Genomic DNA, 19,292 nt, shown 5'->3' with positions numbered 1-19,292 from the left:
GTAAAGTGTGGGTCACGTGTGGTGGAGTAAAGTGTGGGTCACGTGTGGTGGGGTAAAGTGCGGGTCACGTGTGGTGGAGTAAAGTGTGGGTCACGTGTGGTGGGGTAAAGTGCGGGTCACGTGTGGTGGAGTAAAGTGTGGGTCACGTGTGGTGGGGTAAAGTGTGTGTCACGTGTGGTGGAGTCAAGTGTGGGTCACGTGTGGTGGGGTAAAGTGTGTGTCACGTGTGGTGGAGTCAAGTGTGGGTCACGTGTGGTGGGGTAAAGTGTGGGTCACGTGTGGTGGAGTAAAGTGTGGGTCACGTGTGGTGGAGTAAAGTGTGGGTCACGTGTGGTGGGGTAAAGTGTGTGTCACGTGTGGTGGGGTAAAGTGTGGGTCACGTGTGGTGGAGTAAAGTGCGGGTCACGTGTGGTAAAGTGCGGGTAACGTGTGGTGGGGTAAAGTGTGTGTCACGTGTGGTGGGGTAAAGTGCGGGTAACGTGTGGTGGGGTAAAGTGTGGGTCACGTGTGGTGGAGTAAAGTGCGGGTAACGTGTGGTGGGGTAAAGTGTGGGTACTCCCACCTCCTCCTCAACGTCTGGGCCAGCGTGGAAGAGTAGGCCAAATGCTCTCTAGAGGGGCTCTCTATAGTGGCGTGAGCGAACATTGCGGGGCTGCACCTTTGCCGTTTTGTCCCCTTGACGTGTCTAGAGCTCACGGGCCCAGTGATGAACTATGACACGTGACCGAATTCTACTAAACGAACTTAAAACAACTACACTTGTTTTTTTTTATCCCACCAGGTAAGGTCCCAACTGAGCTATGTGGCTCTTTTTCAGAAGCGACCTGGCCACAAATGATAGCGTCGCACATTGGCGTATCACGTGGACATTTAAATCAGCCAAATACTCAAAACGCGTGTTGTTGATTTTAAATGTGGATGGAAAACCCGGAGAAAAATCCACGCGACCACGGGGAGAACATGCAAACTCCAAATATACAGCAGGCGTCAGGGTCGGGCTCGCACCCATGACCTCCTGCATACCAGGCGAGGTAGTTGATATTTCGCCACCGCGGCGCCAAAATAATTGCATCGTTATCGTGACCCTGTAGAACCAGACCTGGGCTGCGTGTTATGGGCTGCTCCACACGAGTATGACGCTTCAGTCATCATGCGATATTAATCCACTGCTGGATGAATGCCTCTCCACGCCGTGTAATGTCACGACCGTTGTTTGACTGTCCGGCAGAATGCAGTTTTTTGCCACTCTGGTGAACACGGATGGATGAACGGGCAGGGAGGGTCCTAGGAACTTGTTCAGATGCCACTCGCTTACTGATGTTGGCCGGAGCCGGGAATCGAACTCAGGTCACCCACGCTCATAAAAAAGGCAAAATATAGTAGTTAGACGTCTTCATAATACAGTGCGCTAACCACTGCGCCACCGCTCCGCCCGTTGCGCATTATATTGTCGACTAATTGTTTTGGCTCACGCACTGCGATACCTGTGCAATCTCCACGCCTATCTGTCGGCGTTGCACGCAGCGTCATGCACTTGTTGTGGCGACGCAAATGAAACAAGGAGTGGATGGCAAATCGGTGCCAGGCAACCCCGCATGCGAATCCTAGATTTCACACACGCGCGTGCACACACACACACAGGCCACGCGTGTACACACACACAGGCCACGCGTACACACACACACACAGGCCACGCGTGTACACACACACAGGCCACGCATGTACACACACACAGGCCACGCGTGTACACACACACAGGCCACGCGTGTACACACACACAGGCCACGCGTGTACACACACACAGGCCACGCGTGTACACACACACAGGCCACGCGTGTACACACACACAGGCCACGCATGTACACACACACAGGCCACGCGTGTACACACACACAGGCCACGCGTGTACACACACACAGGCCACGCATGTACACACACACAGGCCACGCGTGTACACACACAGGCCACGCGTGTACACACACACAGGCCACGCGTGCACACACACAGGCCGCGCGTGTACACACACACACAGGCCACGCGTGTACACACACACACAGGCCACGCGTGCACACACACACACAGGCCACGCGTGTACACACACAGGCCACGCGTGTACACACACACACAGGCCACGCGTGCACACACACAGGCCACGCGTGTACACACACACACACACAGGCCACGCGTGTACACACACACACACACAGGCCACGCGTGTACACACACAGGCCACGCGTGTACACACACACAGGCCACGCGTGTACACACACAGGCCACGCATGCACACACACAGGCCACGCGTGTACACACACACACACAGGCCACGCGTGTACACACACACAGGCCACGCGTGCACACACACACAGGCCACGCGTGCACACACACAGGCCACGCGTGCACACACACAGGCCACGCGTGTACACACACACAGGCCACGCGTGTACACACACAGGCCACGCGTGCACACACACAGGCCACGCGTGTACACACACACACACAGGCCACGCGTGTACACACACAGGCCACGCGTGTACACACACACACACAGGCCACGCGTGCACACACACAGGCCACGCGTGTACACACACACACACACAGGCCACGCGTGTACACACACAGGCCACGCGTGTACACACACAGGCCACGCGTGTACACATACACACACAGGCCATGCGTGCACACACACAGGCCATGCGTGTACACACACACACACAGGCCACGCGTGCACACACACAGGCCACGCGTGTACACACACACACACAGGCCACGCGTGTACACACACAGGCCACGCGTGTACACACACACACAGGCCACGCGTGTACACACACACACACACAGGCCACGCGTGTACACACACAGGCCACGCGTGTACACACACACACACACAGGCCACGCATGTACACACACAGGCCACGCGTGTACACACACACACAGGCCACGCGTGTACACACACACACACAGGCCACGCGTGTACACACACACACAGGCCACGCGTGTACACACACACACACAGGCCACGCGTGTACACACACAGGCCACGCGTGTACACACACACACAGGCCACGCGTGTACACACACACAGGCCACGCGTGCACACACACAGGCCACGCGTGTACACACACACACAGGCCACGCGTGTACACACACAGGCCACGCGTGTACACACACACACAGGCCACGCGTGTACACACACACACAAGCCACGCGTCATCTAGCTCTCGCGTGTCACACGCGCGTGTGCACGTTACACGCGCCGCACACGTGTGTGTGTGTTTTGTCAGTTCAATGATGGATGTGGACCTCCCTACGACCGGCGAATCAAATAGGGGTTATTTAACCATTTTTGACCACGCTGCACGTTTAGTGTGCGTTGTGGAACTGAAGTGGGGGGGGAGGGGTAGCAGCAACGTAGACGTAGAAGCATAGAAGTAAAGTACAACAAGTGGCTCGCTGCACTGCCCTCTGCTACCCACCACGCAAGCGACACAGCCCCGCAGCCCCGCGGCACCCTGTGTGTAGGTGGTCACCCATCCCAGCGCTCTCCAGGCTCGAAGTCTGTGAAAAAGAGCTTCATAGCTCATCGGATTTGTCCAGTCTAAATAAAGATCCTGATTGTGACACATTACGACTCTAATGGGCGAGAAGTGTATAAACGTATGCGTACTTTTGAAGATTATACATGTATCGAAATCATCTCAAACCCTCCCCCCCTCTATAGCAGGCGCTAAGGACGGATTCGTTGCATGGCAAGACGGCGAGGGAAGGCGACGGACTTGGGGAGGCCTTCATCCAGCTGTGGATAGCTCGCGACTGCTGATGATGATGCTGCTGCTGCGGCAACGGTGGCTCGAATGGCATAAACTCCGGCAGAGAACGGGAAGGGAACCGCGGCGGTGAATGAAGACGCCGCATGGGGAGAGCGATGAGAACGGCTAACGCAGCCTTGTGCCTGGGCGGTGTGATCATTGCACGTTGATTGCTTGATTGTGCGGTACTTGTTTACGTGGTAAGAAACATTCAGCCGTAAGCTGATTTGCAAGAGTAACCCGCGGAGCGCCTTGGTGAAAAACAAAGGACGTCACAGCGGCAAATGCATCGTAAACATTGCAGACACCGAGCGGGAAAGGCATTCGAGAAAAAGAACGCGAAAGTCGTGCACCGTTCGAGTGGCACTGGCAGGTAACACAGAAATTTCACGTGAAATCGATGGTCACGTTTCAAGACGATAGCAGGAGCAGCAGAGAAGGAGCGGCCTCCAACGCAACGCAGGTTGACTAAGGGTGTTAGCTTTGGTTGCCGTTACAGACTGGATATAAGACGTGTCTGTGTGGCAATATACGCAGGAATGTGAGTCTCCGTTGAGCCTCGTGCTGTGTTTCAGTGTTTCATCGCTCGTACGACGTGACAAGTTGATGTCGTTGATCTGTGTCGGGTGGTGGAGGCTCTTACGACAAACATTTGGCATAACCCCAAAAACAAGTTATGAAAGGTAATAGTATTCTTCTTTTTTGTATGGCTGATGTTGATGTAGAGGAACAGCTCTAATAATGACATTGACGTGACTGAGTCAGATGATTGTGACAGGAGCAGCGGAGCCGTGCATCGCTGTGGTGACGACTTTCGTCGGATTTGTGAATCGGGCCGGTATATGTCCCATGGTCTCTTCTGGGAACCATATAACGATCATAATTATAATGATCATAATGTACATCCCGTTGCCAATCTACTGCTGGATGAAGGCCTCTGCATGTCTGCCCTGTCCGTCATGATGAGTAACTATTCTTCACCACAGTGGCCAGTGCGGTTTGGCGAAGGGGGGCTATCGCTCGCCACTGATATTAGCCGTGGCTAGGAATCGAACTCACGTCGCTTAGTTCGTTCGCGATCGATTGCACCACCGCTCCACTCCTCAAATGTGTGCATATTTGCTCGGATGCAATGCATAACAATGCCATTTCTCCAACACTGTCTCAGCCATCGCTCGCCACTGATGCGAGCCGTGGCCGGGAATCGAACTTATGTGGCTTGATTCGTAGCTCAGTGCGGCGATCCACTGCACCACCGCTCTCCACTCCCCTAACACGCGCGTACATATTGACTCATGCGTTCCTCAAAACACGGAGCGTTTACTCCAACACCGTCTCATTTCATAATGACGGTTATTGGGTTTAGATCGCGTTATTTATAAATGTGTCGCAACCCTCCACGACCCGACACGGCCAATCAATTTAAAAAATGTGTCACGTTGACAAAAGACAAAATAGTTCACTACTTTAGCCACACCGGTGTGTTGAAGAGTGAATCCACAACATGTATAATTTTTGAGTGCGACGTTTCGCTGGTAAAAACATCCAGCATCATCGGGCGAAAGCCTACGTGTTAAGCTGACCGTCTCATTCGTTTAAATTTACTCATCTTCATTTCATCTCGCTTTTACCTTCGTGCAATGCGCGGGGCCTCGATTGAATTATAGATTTCCTGGGCCGCGGGAGAGAGGGTCTCATCAGACACGGGCGTCTACCCTACGTATTCAATATCTACGCCTCGGCTTTCTTCCGCTGACATACATTATCCTCGCCTTCGTAATTCATTGCCTCTCGCTCTGTTGCCAGACACTGGCACTCACATCAACCCGGTGACTCTCCTTACAAACACCATTCTCTCATCAACTCTCCACGCTGCTGCGAAATTAGATTCCAGCTCCGACTTTGACGCAACAGTGGACATTTTCTAAACAACAACAACAAAAACATATATAAACGAGCAGCTATTGTCTACTAGTTAGACACCATAGCCACGTGTCTGGACTGCCGCACACGAGTTGAACGATGTTTGTTTTTGTAATTATCACCGAGGACATGTATTTATTTACTTCTTTATGGTCAGACACATCATCGTGGCTCTCTAATGATCAGAGGTGTGGACTCGAGTCATGTGACTTGGACTCGAGTCAGACTCGAGTCATGAATTTGATGACTTGCGACTCGACTTGGACTTGCATAACAATGACTTTGTCTCACCTCTGCTAATGATGTCACCGGATCGCTCTTAATTACACGATTGATGACCGTGACGTTCCAATTTTTTTTTTTACCCATCCTAATTAACGGATCTTTAAAAAAAGAAACTCGCGCTCGACGTGACTGCTTGTTTTATTTGAGGCGGGTAGGATTGCATGTTTTTTTCATAAATATATTCTCGCCGTCGACTGCACTCTCTGAAAAAAAGGTAGCGATGTGGTCCAAGGACATGAATATGAATACACGTCCGTGTAGGCATTCCCAATTCAACTGCTTCCATTATGCCCTCATTATTTCTCATAGTTCATGGGTCAGAGCAGAAATCGGTGCCACCGACGGCAGAGCAACTTTAGGAGTACCGACGTATATGGCCAATGGAATTGAATTACTTGATAAACCGCTAATTTCAAACGGTTATTGGTTCAATGCTATTGGCCACGTACAGACATTGGAACCGCTAAAGTTCTGCCACCTCTGGTGGTACCGACTGTGAAATGTCTGCTTCGGGCTCACGGACCATCTTACTCTGTCTCCAGGGCTGCAGAGGCTGCGGCGTCCTCGCCAGAGCTCGTGAAACTGCGGCGTTCAGCCAGTCCTCAAATCTAGCAATGCGTAGACAATGTCACGGTGGTGGTGGACATGATGATGGTGATGGTATTGGTGGTTTCCCATAAGCCCCTCTTCCACCCACGCTCCTTATAACTCGCCTATATTAAGATGGGGTTCTCATTATTAGTAGAACGTGTTCACATCGATCCACCTCTCTGTAGGCGAGATACACAATTCTGCTGTCGACCGTGGGTGCACGTTCGATGGAAAACATTGAACAATACACGGATGATGTTAACGGTGACGTGTAGTAGCGTGGTTTGCATGGGCCCTGGTACAATTAGTGAAATGGGACCCTATACTCTTAGGTTTTTTCCGGTAAAGTCACGTTGAAAAAAAGAATAATAAATTTAAATAACTCAATTTACGTTACTTTACCGAAAAAACTTAAGAGTATGAATCCTTGCAGTCACGAAAGCTTCAAATATAGAAATGGGACCCCTCTTTCAAATGTCTCTCATCTTCGTAGACCGGCGCCTGGACGTCTCCAGCGCTCGGTGCAGTTGCACCGCCTGCACACTCCATGGCTACGCCTTTGCCGGCCAATGATGGCCGTCGTTGTGATAGTGATGTCCAACCGACGTGCAGATGTTTTCGTGTATATTGCAAAAGATGTGCTAGAAAGAAGGGCCATTTTCCCGAAACGTCGCCTATTAGATATGTTTACGTTTAAGGCCACGGTGTTATTGACGAATGTGTCGGATGTTGTTGTTGTTGTTTGTGCTCGTGCACCACTGCCAATACAGCCGCCTCGCAGCAGCAACATCGCCAAATGCATCGTTTTAATAGATTTGTAATCATTGGGTGGATGTTGCAGCATGGATTTCTTGGGACATAGCCGTGATATAGTGGTGTCCGAGGGGGGGGGGCATGGAGGTTCGTGGGTAGTTTTTCGAGGAGTCTTAGGAGGACTCACAGATGGCCTCAGCGGGCACCTTTGAACTATGTTAATTACCTCCTCCTGTTCGCCACCCTCTCTCCCACCCCTCCCCTCACCCAATTGTAGAGACAAGACAGCCTTTGGAATCTGGGCTTCTCTCACGCGTCATGCATTGTAGAGCTAAAGGCAAATATAGGCAGACATCTCATTTGTCTCTGCACCGATGTACTTATATATAGAAAACATGTTTCAGTCCATCTGACCGTTGGCTTTACAGACCAATACCATCACGCGGCATTTGTTTTTAGCAAGCAAACTCTGCACCCGTTTCGACCTTTTTGGATCTCACTCACCAGGAGCGTTCGGAGTTTGCTTCGCAAGAAACAAATGTTGCTTGATGGCGTTGGTCTGAAAAGCCAACAGGCTGGTGGACTACACAATATATTTAATGCACGTGTGGACGAAGAGACTGTGGAGTGTTGCTTATTCAATGATTCATTTGCTTTCGATAGTCGCGATGAGTTCGCCAGCAAGGAGGAGGATCTGTCTCGACCGTGGACGCTTCTGAAGTCCGGTTGGCAACCGGCGTCAACTCGCGGACTCAACTCAAGGAGATCCTACGTGACCTACCACCACCCCCCCTCCTCTCTTGGCTTGTGTAAAATGAATGTTTCACGTTTTATGTACAGGCAGGAAATGTATTTTGGTGCGTGTCTGTTTTGAGTGATCGATTGTATCGATGCAGACTTGTTGTCTCGATAGAATAACTTGTAGCGCCCACAGAGATTTGGTATATTAATTGTCGTTGCTTTTAGTGCAGAGTGCGGTTGTAATTGCATCGTTCCCACGTACGACGACTCGCCCCCTCACAGTCTTGAGCACACCATGTGTTCACTTAACATCACCGTGTTACTAATCCGTACCTTTATACAGTAATAGTGCCTCAGCAAAACACCGCACTCGGGGGGTGAATCGGTTCGATTCGCGGCCACAGCAACAATCATCAGTGGCGAGTGAGATCGGAACCGGTCCTGTGCCTGCCCCCCCTCATCAACCGCCGCGGTGAAGTTTGGCCAAACGACCGACACGGCGCGAGGCGGTTTTCGTCCAGCAGTGCATTGGCAAAGGTCTATATAAAATAGCATTGATTCACTGTCATCTTTGGTCGCGGGCGTTCCACCGCTGGATGAACGCCTTCCCCAATCCGACCTCCATTCGATCGTGGAGTGTCCCATCCCTCGGGTGTCAACTCTACGTCGTGATTCCTTGACCATCGACGGGCATCTCGCCCCAAGCCCACTACTGATGGCGCATTCCAAACGCGCGCGTGTTTTTCTCTCTCTCTCTCTCTTCCCCGCGTTTCTTCGCACACCCTTTTCGCGTTTATTAAGCACCGAACTTTCAGCCGCGAGTGTTTCAACGATCTGTCGAGTGCGTGATGAGTGCGTGATTAGTACTCGCACGTGGATCAGTCGAGGAGGGACTTAACTACAGCCATCGCGCCTGACACGCGGCCCACACGCAACGCTCTGCACAACGACGCACGCGTAAGCGGTAACCATTCGCCCCGTCGTCATCGTCCCATGCCGACAACGTATTGCGTGCATACTCATCGCGACGGCGAGGATAACGAGAGCGTTAGGTTAGCCTACCGCAGTGCTATTCTTAATACGAAACAATTCACTGCAGTGGATAAGAGACACGCAGACGCGCCGTAATAATGCAAACGCGCATCGCGCAATTTGACTGAGAGCGTTACATATTCGCGTGTTATACGTGCGTGTGTTGAGTGCGCGTGTGTTTCAACATTAGAAGGCATCCCAGTCTTACCAATCGGGTTTAACGTCCCCCTTAATGATACCGAGCGGGTGAAAGTGCATCATTCTAGACACATAGATATTACACATTAATAATTATGCGAATACAAACAGTGCATGTCATCGTCGGACCGTGTCGGATGGCCCACGGCTTGAGGAGGCTTTCGCCTAGCAGTGGATTGATCATGCCTGATGATGATGACGATGACGATGATGTTCATGATGACAAACTATACTTTTTAAGTAACAAATTATATTCGCGCGCGCGCGTGCGTGTTCATCATCCTGCCTTACCTTTTTTTTAAATCCTCTCTCATTCCTCTTGTCGGAAACACCTAGAATTATGGAGAAGTCTCGCTGGTGTTATTATCCGCACGTGCAATCTCCTGTCTCTGTGATTTGGAGGGGGGGCGGGGGTGGTGGTGGACTTCTCGGTGGGAGAAGTTGGGGGGAGTGGGGAGCTGGGGGGGAAAAAGCACAATCCACACAAAAAATAGGGTGGGGGGGTGGGGACCCACCTCCTCGGCTAAAGGCATAATAACTGCGTGCCTTGCTATACAACCAAACTATAATGTCTTCCGTCAACTGTCTCTCCACAGGAAGGCTAATTAAGCCAACCAGGCAAGTCTGAATTAACACCCTGAACACAAAACTCCATTCACGCAGGACGAGACTCACAAAGGCCTGTTTCACTGTCAAATGCCATCTGCAAAGCTTTTGTGCGCCAGAGAATACATTTTGGTTGTGTGTGTGCATGCGCGGGGTGTGCGTGTGTGCGCGCGTGTGTACGTGCGTGTGGGTATACTTGTGTGTGCGTGTATTTGTGTGGTTTGTTCAAAATCGCCTTGGTCAAGGGAATGATTTGGATGCAAATGTAGAAGCTCGGCAGTATACATAGTAAGCATGGCCTTGGGAAGAAGTCAACACGCTCGTAATCTCAATGTTGGTTTTGTGTGGAGCGACGATTTGAGGTACATTCAACCTTGCTACCCATAAACGGTTAACTTCAACCTAAATTGGCCAGCGTGGTGAAGTATGATCAGACAGCTCTCGTAAACGCCACGGTGTGGGCACCCCTACATGGATTGTGAAAAAAGCTTACATTGCACAAGTTCCCCACAACATCGCATAAGAAGTTTTTGTTGTTGTTGTATGCGACATGCGTATAGGGTCATTTAGCAGTCGAGGTGGCGGTGTTGGTAGTGGTAGCAGCCTTTATGTTACCAGGTGACGGCCCATTGAGACAATAGGCCTCTCTTCCAGAGCAGCAGCCCTGGGCAAATACAAAGGACTCGCAGAGAGAACAGGCGGGAGACCCCCGGCTGCATACATTCAGAGCACGTGGAAACACAAATTGTGCCAAACAAACAAAGGGGAATGTTGGCGGGATGGCAAATATAGCACGCTTAATAATGGACATTGTAGGTTAGCTTAGCGCGGTCGGCTACGTACGGTGCAAAAGAAGTCCAACACATATCCGCCCGGTCGTAGGAGGTTTATCAAATAAATAAATGTGCTGGGTGGATTGTCTCGGGATTCCTCCCACGTGAAGCCACGCGGCTCATGAATGCTCCGTGGGCAAACTGCTCAAGTCACAGCGCCCCAATAACGAAAACAAACGAAGACTCGGCGAGGCTTTCATCGGCACGCAGTTGCCGTCGTGCTATGATTGTGTCGTTATTATTAATCTGATTGCTTTGTGTTGATACCTAATTGGGAGCCGGCAAAGCTTACCAAGGCACCCATTCGGGAACCTGGTATTGTTCACGGTGAAATGTGCGTTTTATATAGAGTGCTGTTTCTAGAGTAGGAACTGGTTATGAGCACACCCTATATAAACACAGTGCTCATATAAGCAACACATCCTTACATAACGCAGGTCGGGGGAATGCAAGGTCGACTTCGGATACAAGTACACTTCGGATATAAGCACACTTGGCTTTACTCCAAACGAGCGTGCTTTAAATCAAGCTTCGACTGTGTCTCTTATTTCCTTGTGCGTGTATACACATTTGCATTCACCCACTCGACGATGTATCTGATGTGCCTCCACATACACCCTCTACTGCTGGCTTTCCACTTACTTCACTCGCCCGATGTTCGCCGCTGTCGCTAAGAAACACCATCCAGATGTGCTTGTATGTTGACACTGAAGCAAAACACGCGAGAGTCGTGTGTGCCCCGTGGGTGTCACGCGCGGAATTTACTGAGAAGGGGTTCGTGCGTGGGCTTGTAGAAGGGCACATGTCATTGCGCCGAAGAGGTTAATGGCTGATGGATGAGACTGGCGACAGAATGGCAGCCCAACAGGAACGAGGACGTGTCAGACGGGGTCGGCAGCTTGCAGAGTTCACGTGCAGCAGCAGCGGCAGCAGCAGCGGCAGCAGCAGCAGCAGCGGCAGCGGCAGCAGCAGCAGCAGCGAGACGGACTGTTGGCATCACTGGAGCGATAGCGATGTCGGCGCGGGAAGATCTTGACTCAGGACAATGTCTGATACGGACTGCGTGTTCATGCGTCAGAGTTGATGTAATGGAAGAATCGATGCGTAGTCACGCCCCTCATAGTCATCACACTATATCTGCACTCTCCATCATCTCGCATAGCTTAGTGTGTGTCAATGTTATTGTATAGGTATTAGCGGTGGAGTGGTGGTGCAGTGGTTAGCGCACTGCACTATGAACTCGACCACCTAAGTTCGACTCCTAGCCACGACGAACGTCAGTGGTGAGTGATACTCGGACCAATCATGGGCAGTCTCCTTCGCCAATCAAGCACTGACCATCGTGGTGAAGTATGGTCAAACAACCTCTATGCGGCGTGGGGGATGGGCTTAATCCAACGCATTACACATAGGTTGTGTGATGTTCTTATATACATACAGTCGGAGCTGGATATAAGCACACCCCCTGCGTGCAAGTCCATCTGTGCTTACGTCTGAAGTAGTGCGCTGGTATTCTTTGGGTCTTTCCGTAAAGCCACGTAGATAGAAAAAATAATTAAATAAAAATCACGACGTTTCGATCGCAACACAAGCAACCGTCTTCAGGTGAAAATAGCTTTTCTCTCTCTTTTTCACCTGAAGACGATTGCCTGTGTTGCGATCGAAACGTCGTGATTTTGATTTTAGTATTGTTTCTATCTACGTGGCTTTACAGAAAGACCCAAAGAATATGAATTCCTGCAGTCACGAAATCTTTAAGTCAAGATTTAGTGCGCTGGTCTCTCCCTAGCAAACGGTGTAATGTGTGCGTACGTTGCTTGCAACATATATCAAAACTGTGCTGAAATACGATGTGCCTATATTCAGCTTCCGACGTACAGGATTACACTGCCGCAGACATTGTGACAACAACAATAAAGCAAACATAATTCAGAACCGTGTCGTAAGGCGAAAATATTTATTTGTTTCCGGAGCTCAACCCTGGACGGCTTAGGCTGAAACGAAGCCAGAGTTTTACGCAATGTGTTAACGTTGGCACTTGCAGTCACGTGACGTCGCTACATCCACCACATCTAACGCAGGGACGCCGCGGTGGCCATATGATAACTATGGCATGCAAGGAGGTCGTGGGTTCGATCCCGACCCTGACGCCTGTATGTTTGGAGTTTGCGTATCCTTCCCGTGGTCGCGTGGATTTTCCTCCGGGTCCTCCAGCCGTTTCCTCCACAATTTTAAATCAACACGCGTTTTGAGCATTTGGCTGCTATACATTTCCACATGATGAGCCACTTCGTTGAACTCTCACTTATGGCGAGGTCGCTTCTGATAAAAATATATATAGGTCAGTGGGCCTTAGCTAGTAGAATACAAAAAAGTTTTAGTTTAAAAAAGAGAATCGATTAGTCAATGTAATCGTGACAATTCGTCGAATCGGAAGAAGTGGGAATGACAATAATCCGAATTCCTCTGATGACACTCTCGCCATCGATATCTCCGACCTAATAACCATCCGAGCGAATAAATAACCTTGAGCAAACAAATGCAGCAGAACTGGATGATTCTATTACAATGCAAAGTTTGTAAATACATAACGTACATATATGCTGATGCGTTGAGAGATACCCCATTGATGTCTGATGACACTGTAATTGTCTTGTCGACGGACCATTAATTAATGCGACAAAGAAAGGCTCCACATTTTACGGAGAAAAGTTAACATGCCGAGAAAATGTATTGGGAGTGGTGGCAGAGGTATAGAGGCTATTTAATAAATAAATAAAATATTACGTCTACAATAAATCCACGTTGTTTTATTGGGCTGTTTACACAAAGATAAAGATCCCCCTTAACAGACTGTCGGGGCAAGTCCTGTCAACAGACTCCTATGAAGGCCGGCACGTGCACGCGAGGGAGTGGGTGTCTAACACCGCGCCCGGCCGCCTTTGTCTCCCTAGCGTTGAGGTTAACACAGGGTACGCATTTGAGGCTGAACCGACCTGGCGGCGGCCCATAACCGATTCATATAATCGTCACTGTTATTGGCCGTGAGCGGGAATCGAACTCGGGTCGTCGCGTTCGGAGCGTGGCTCGCTAACCACTGCACCACCACTTCTCACGGTAGTGTTTGTTCAGACAAAGTTACCCCGTATAGCCTTCACAGACTGTAGGGGCAAGTGCTGTTAGCGAGCACATATAAAGGCCGGCACGGCACACGAGGGGGTGGGTGGCCAACACCACGCCCGGCCGCCTTTGTCTCCCTAGTGGCGATGTTTACACATCGCACACGGAACTCATTTGAGGCTGAGTCGACCTAGGGGAGGCCCAGAACCGGTTCCGATAATCGTCACTCGTGTTGGCCGTGAGCAGGAATTGAACCCGGGTCGCCAGGTTCGTAGCGCAGCGCAGCGCACTAACCGCTACACTACCGCTCCCCATACATTCACACATACGCGCGCGCAGCATAAATGTAAGGGTTTAGTACAATTGCCGACCATCAAGGTGCCATTCCACTTTCAACCGTTCAATCTCGAGACGTAGTCTATCACGCGCACATTCCGGCATCACCCCACGGGGAGCTCTCTCTTTTTCTCTGTTCACCGCAAACGATTTCCCTGCGTTTTGTCCAAACTGCCAGGCAATGAGTTACCTCTATCGCTCTACTTTCTGCCGCCTCCTGTTATGATCACGTCTGGCCGTCATTCAAGGTTACCTTGGCGTTGTTGTATCCGACGGCCTGCCATAAAAGAAAAAAAGCCTCTTCTAAACTATGGGGGATTTGTTTGATCGTATTTCACAACGCCGGTCAATGAAAATGTAAGTAATGCCATCCCAAGAACCTGGAGTTGCCCGTGTGGTGCACCCACTAAGATTGGTGGTGCTTGTTCAGCTTCATAATTTCAGCCGGAGGAGTCCGGATAACTGTTCCTGTGATTATTTTGGCAATACCGCATCCATCTCACCTTGTTTTGTGCTCACGAATACTGCACTTACATTTTTCAATATCTCTTCGTAGGATGCTAGGCATATGTGCTATTCGATTCTTGCGATTGGCAATATTATGCAGGAGCTATATGGCAATGTCGAAGTTTGCTGCCAGCCACGAGAAGGATTCACTTCGTGTAGTTTTGCTATTCCTCCTCGATCAAAGGGGCGCAGCCTGCAGTGGTTTACAATTCGGTCCGCGGTATGGGTTGTTGCATGGACACAATCGCACGACTCTGGCTGCTGTCTTTAATTGTTCATTCACGAAGGAGACGGTGCGGATCCGCCTGTTGATGTCCTGATGCGGTTGATGGCTCCACCATCGGTGTCTTCGACGAGGGGTATCGAAGCCAGGAGGGGCGATGAGGTTCGTGTCTCGAATGTGAGGCTCATTCTGGACGCGCCTGCGTTGCTCCACTCTGTCTCGCCAGCGTTCTTCTGCATCTGGGTGAGATTCTAGGATGGTGACAGCGGCACGATCCCAGAAAGGGGGGGATCGGGGCACGAGTCGGCGGCGGGGTACATTGTTGGGGTCTTGGTTGGTGGGCAGGGTTGCTGGAGTTGGCAAGAAACCCGTTTGCATGTCTCTGCCGTTTTCAAATCTCTGCGGATATTTGGTGGCAGAATGGCTCCCTAGTTCTGGCGAACAGGGGATTGGTTTCGGTTTTAGTGTCCCGGTAATGATGCGCATTGCGTTAAATGTGAAACTACTGGGCATGTGTGAAAAAAGAGCTTCATAGCTCATCGGATTCCTCCAGTGTAAATACACATTCTGATTTAATTGTGCATCTAGCAGTTTCGTGTACGAGATCCTGGACCAGGCTGGAGCGCAGTGACGCTGCCACCGAGGATATCGGAGAGAGGGCGGCAGCGGGTGGGACGAGGCATGACCTGTTCAGATTTCACTCGCCACCGGTGTTCGCCATCGTCTGTTGTCGAGCTTGGGCCATAGTGAAATGCGCCAACCGCGACGCGACCTCGCATACGGTCGGTGCTCGTCTAACATGCAGATGTTTGGGGTTTTTTTTGGTAGATTCTCGTCTTCCGTTGACGATGATTATACTTTTTCAAATTGCATATCATGGTACACCTTTTCTGATTTAATAAGGCGAACCTTTTTTACGGGTTTTTTTTGTTTGCAAAAGTTTGGAGGGGGGGGGGGGTGATCAGATTTGTATTGCTTTATTGACAACCGGCACACGATTGTTGTGTGTTTGCCCTCCTGCGGCGTTGCATGACACAGAGAATGCCCGAACGTTGCTGAAAGGACACAATGGGAAAAAATGGTTCTGCAAATATCCCACGAACTTATCTCGGTGCTCTCTGAAAGAACTTGCATTCAACATTCTAAAGCCCAACAGCGAGCTTTGTGTAGCTGCATGTGTGTGGGCAGCGGTATGGAAACGCAAACAAGACTTGCCCCGACAGTCTGTGCTTTGGAGCAATCGTGTAGTGCTTCGCGAGCTGCACTACGAAACCCGGCGTCTCGAGTTTGATTCCCGCTCACGGCCACCACCAGTGATGGAATTATCTGAACCGGTCCTGTGCCTCCCCTCGGTCGACTCAGCCTAAAACGAGTACCCCGTGCGGTAAACATTACCACTGGGGAGGCAAAGGCGGTCGGGCGTGGTGCTAGCTACACATCCCTCGTGTGCCGTGCAGGCCTTTATTTGTGCTCGCTAACAACACTTGCCCCAACAATCTGTTAAGGCCATAGGCGGGATCTTTGTATTGTGTGCCTCATGATAATTATATACCTCAAGTACATAACATAGTAAATTAATGATGTAAAGGACATGACCATTTCCTTTGTTAAAATAAAATATAGCACAATCTCGAATAGTGGCAATCTTCCTTAGATTGCGTCCACACAACCAATTTCCACACACAAAACAATCTTTGCCTGTGATTGTTTGGGACTGGAAAATGTACCCACGTTATAATATTTGTTTTTACATAGACACGAGAAATTGCACGGACTGAAAATCTGACAAAGACCCAGCAACTGCCGGTAAAAAAGAATGTTCATGAAGAAAAGTGATCGCTTTATATACGTGGGCAAAAAAGAAAAAGCACCCTGGGTACACGAATGCGACATTCGGTTGTAAAAAAAAAACAGAATAATCGCAAGGTCATACAAGTGATGTACGGAGTGATTCCACTCGAGAAAGGTGATTATGGTTTTCATTGTGTAAAAGTTAATGACTATGTCCGAGATGCATTGGCTGAATTTGGTGTATGCGCGTGTGTCCGTTTTTTTTTTACATTATTAAGTATCTACAATTCTAAGAAAAATACGTTTGAAAATACATTTCGAGTGTATGAAAACAGGGCAGCTACGCGGCATGCAGAGATACACAATAGCACGAGAAAATGGGATAAAAATGATCAAATCCCAGGTGGGTTAAAAAAAGAGGAAGTTCTCTCCGCTCAAATATGTTCCACGTTCACTCAGCCCCCCTTACAATCGGCCCGACTTCACGCTTACAAATGAACCCATCACCACCCATTGCAATTCTAGGCAACTGATGCTTCTCTTCAATCGTTCCTCCACTCGTCAATGCTCTCCTGCGTGGATATTCACGCGAGTGTATTCTCATTTGAAGGTATTTCACATTTAGGTTGTAGACCCATGGTGCAAAATACAGCAGACTACGCTGAAATTAGCTGCAAAGATTGGCTTTGTTGAGTGACTGTTGGTTTATTTGCGCGGTACGCAGCTGATGTTGACGTGGAGAGGTGCTTCGTGCCTCTGCACGATGAAGCCCGCTTGCCACGGTTCCATTTCTAACCACGCTAAACGGAATTGACGAATCTTGTCTGACCCGGTCCGAGTGCTCACTTCACCAACCCGCATTGACCAGCGTGCTTAAGTTTTGTCAAACACTCATGACTGATATCAAACTGTACAAAAAACTGAACTCATTTTTATTTTACAAGTTAAGGCCCACTGAGCTATATAGCTATTTTTCAGAAGCGACCTGATCATAAATGATAGCTCAGCGAAGTGGCTTATCCTGTGTGCAAATGTTTTGCAGTAAAATACTCGAAACGCATGTTTATTCTAAAGTGTAGAGGGAAAACCGAAGAACCGCGACCACGGGGAGAAATTTAAAACTCCAAATATACAATCGTCAAGGTTGGGGTCGCACTCACAACCCCTGTATACCAGGCGAGGCAGTTACCATTCACCACGAAGGCATGCGAAGCCTTCTATCCAGCATTGTATTGATAGGGATTTATACACGATTACCATTAGATGAATATTGAAAACGAATGTGCTTCATATGTGGGCTATGAAAGCGAGGTACTATACTACAAAATTTAACCTGCATGCCAACTTTGTCGGTACATGACAAACTTCTTGCAAATTACAGTAAATGAGCTAACATTTAATAAGAAAAACATTCCATCAATGACAAAGCCATATATTGTGAAATATAACTTCATGGGCAGTACTTAGGTGGAATCACTCGGACATTGCGTCCCTTTAATTGCTTGCTCATGTGATTCAACAAATAACAATATCCCTTTGTCCTGCATCAATCCACTCTTGCATTGATGCATCTACCACCGTGTCAGTCATGGGTGTGGGGGTGTTTTTAACCAAACTGTACCACAATCAACAATGTGCGTTGATGCAGGAGGGTTTGTGAATAGGTGCCATGGATCGAACTAGGATTGGCTGAGTGTGTAGTGCAGTGCGCTAACCACCGTGCCACCCCCGCTCTAAGACATGAAGCAAATCAACTGAAATGTATCAGACTGTTTAAGGACAGCACAGAATTCACATAGACTGCCTGACAGTTAATTCACTTTGTCTGACGTATATGTTGAACTTCGCACTGTACATAGTCAACCGTGCGAATCGGAGGTTCCGGCTTAAGGACAACAAAATAAACACAACACTGCCTGTCAAATGCATTGATACTGCCTTAAATAGCGTTGCAGTCTGAGTGAAATACAGGCACTAGCAATTTGGATTTGCTGAAAATTCTGAAAAGTTGACCTGATGTTTTTGTTAAGTTGTTCCTTCATCTGCAATAAATATATATTAGACTGTGGCTCACATATTCCTTAAAGTCCGTATACAAACATTCAATACACTTGGCTGACCTCATCAAGGCGTTCATCAATTATTTAAGAGTATTCCTCAGCTTTTCGATGTAAGCATTCCTCGCGCCAGGAACGACACTACATGATTCTCTTAAACTCTTCAGGACATCCCTTGCATCCAGTCAATCAATCAGGGGTGCAAAGCAATGAATAATCAGGCTCATTTAATTAACTCTGCAAGGTATGGCTTTTTTTTTAAATGGACTTCCCATAATGAATAAGCAACCGAACAATCAACGGCTCAATTGAGGTGGGAGGGGGGGGCATTGAATGGACGAGCGGGCTGCATGGTTTGACGCTGCCCAGGTGATGGTCATTAACTTTAATTTAGCGTCGCAATTGCTCGTCAATAGACCATTATGGTACACGTGTACACACAGAGACTAATTTAAAAGACCACACAACAATTGACTCGATGCTTTTCTTT

The sequence above is a fragment of the Lampetra planeri genome, chromosome 12 (assembly GCF_965212315.1).
Source record: "Lampetra planeri chromosome 12, kcLamPlan1.2.h2, whole genome shotgun sequence".
NCBI lineage: Eukaryota > Metazoa > Chordata > Hyperoartia > Petromyzontiformes > Petromyzontidae > Lampetra > Lampetra planeri.
Note: the sequence above shows the minus strand (reverse complement) of the source record.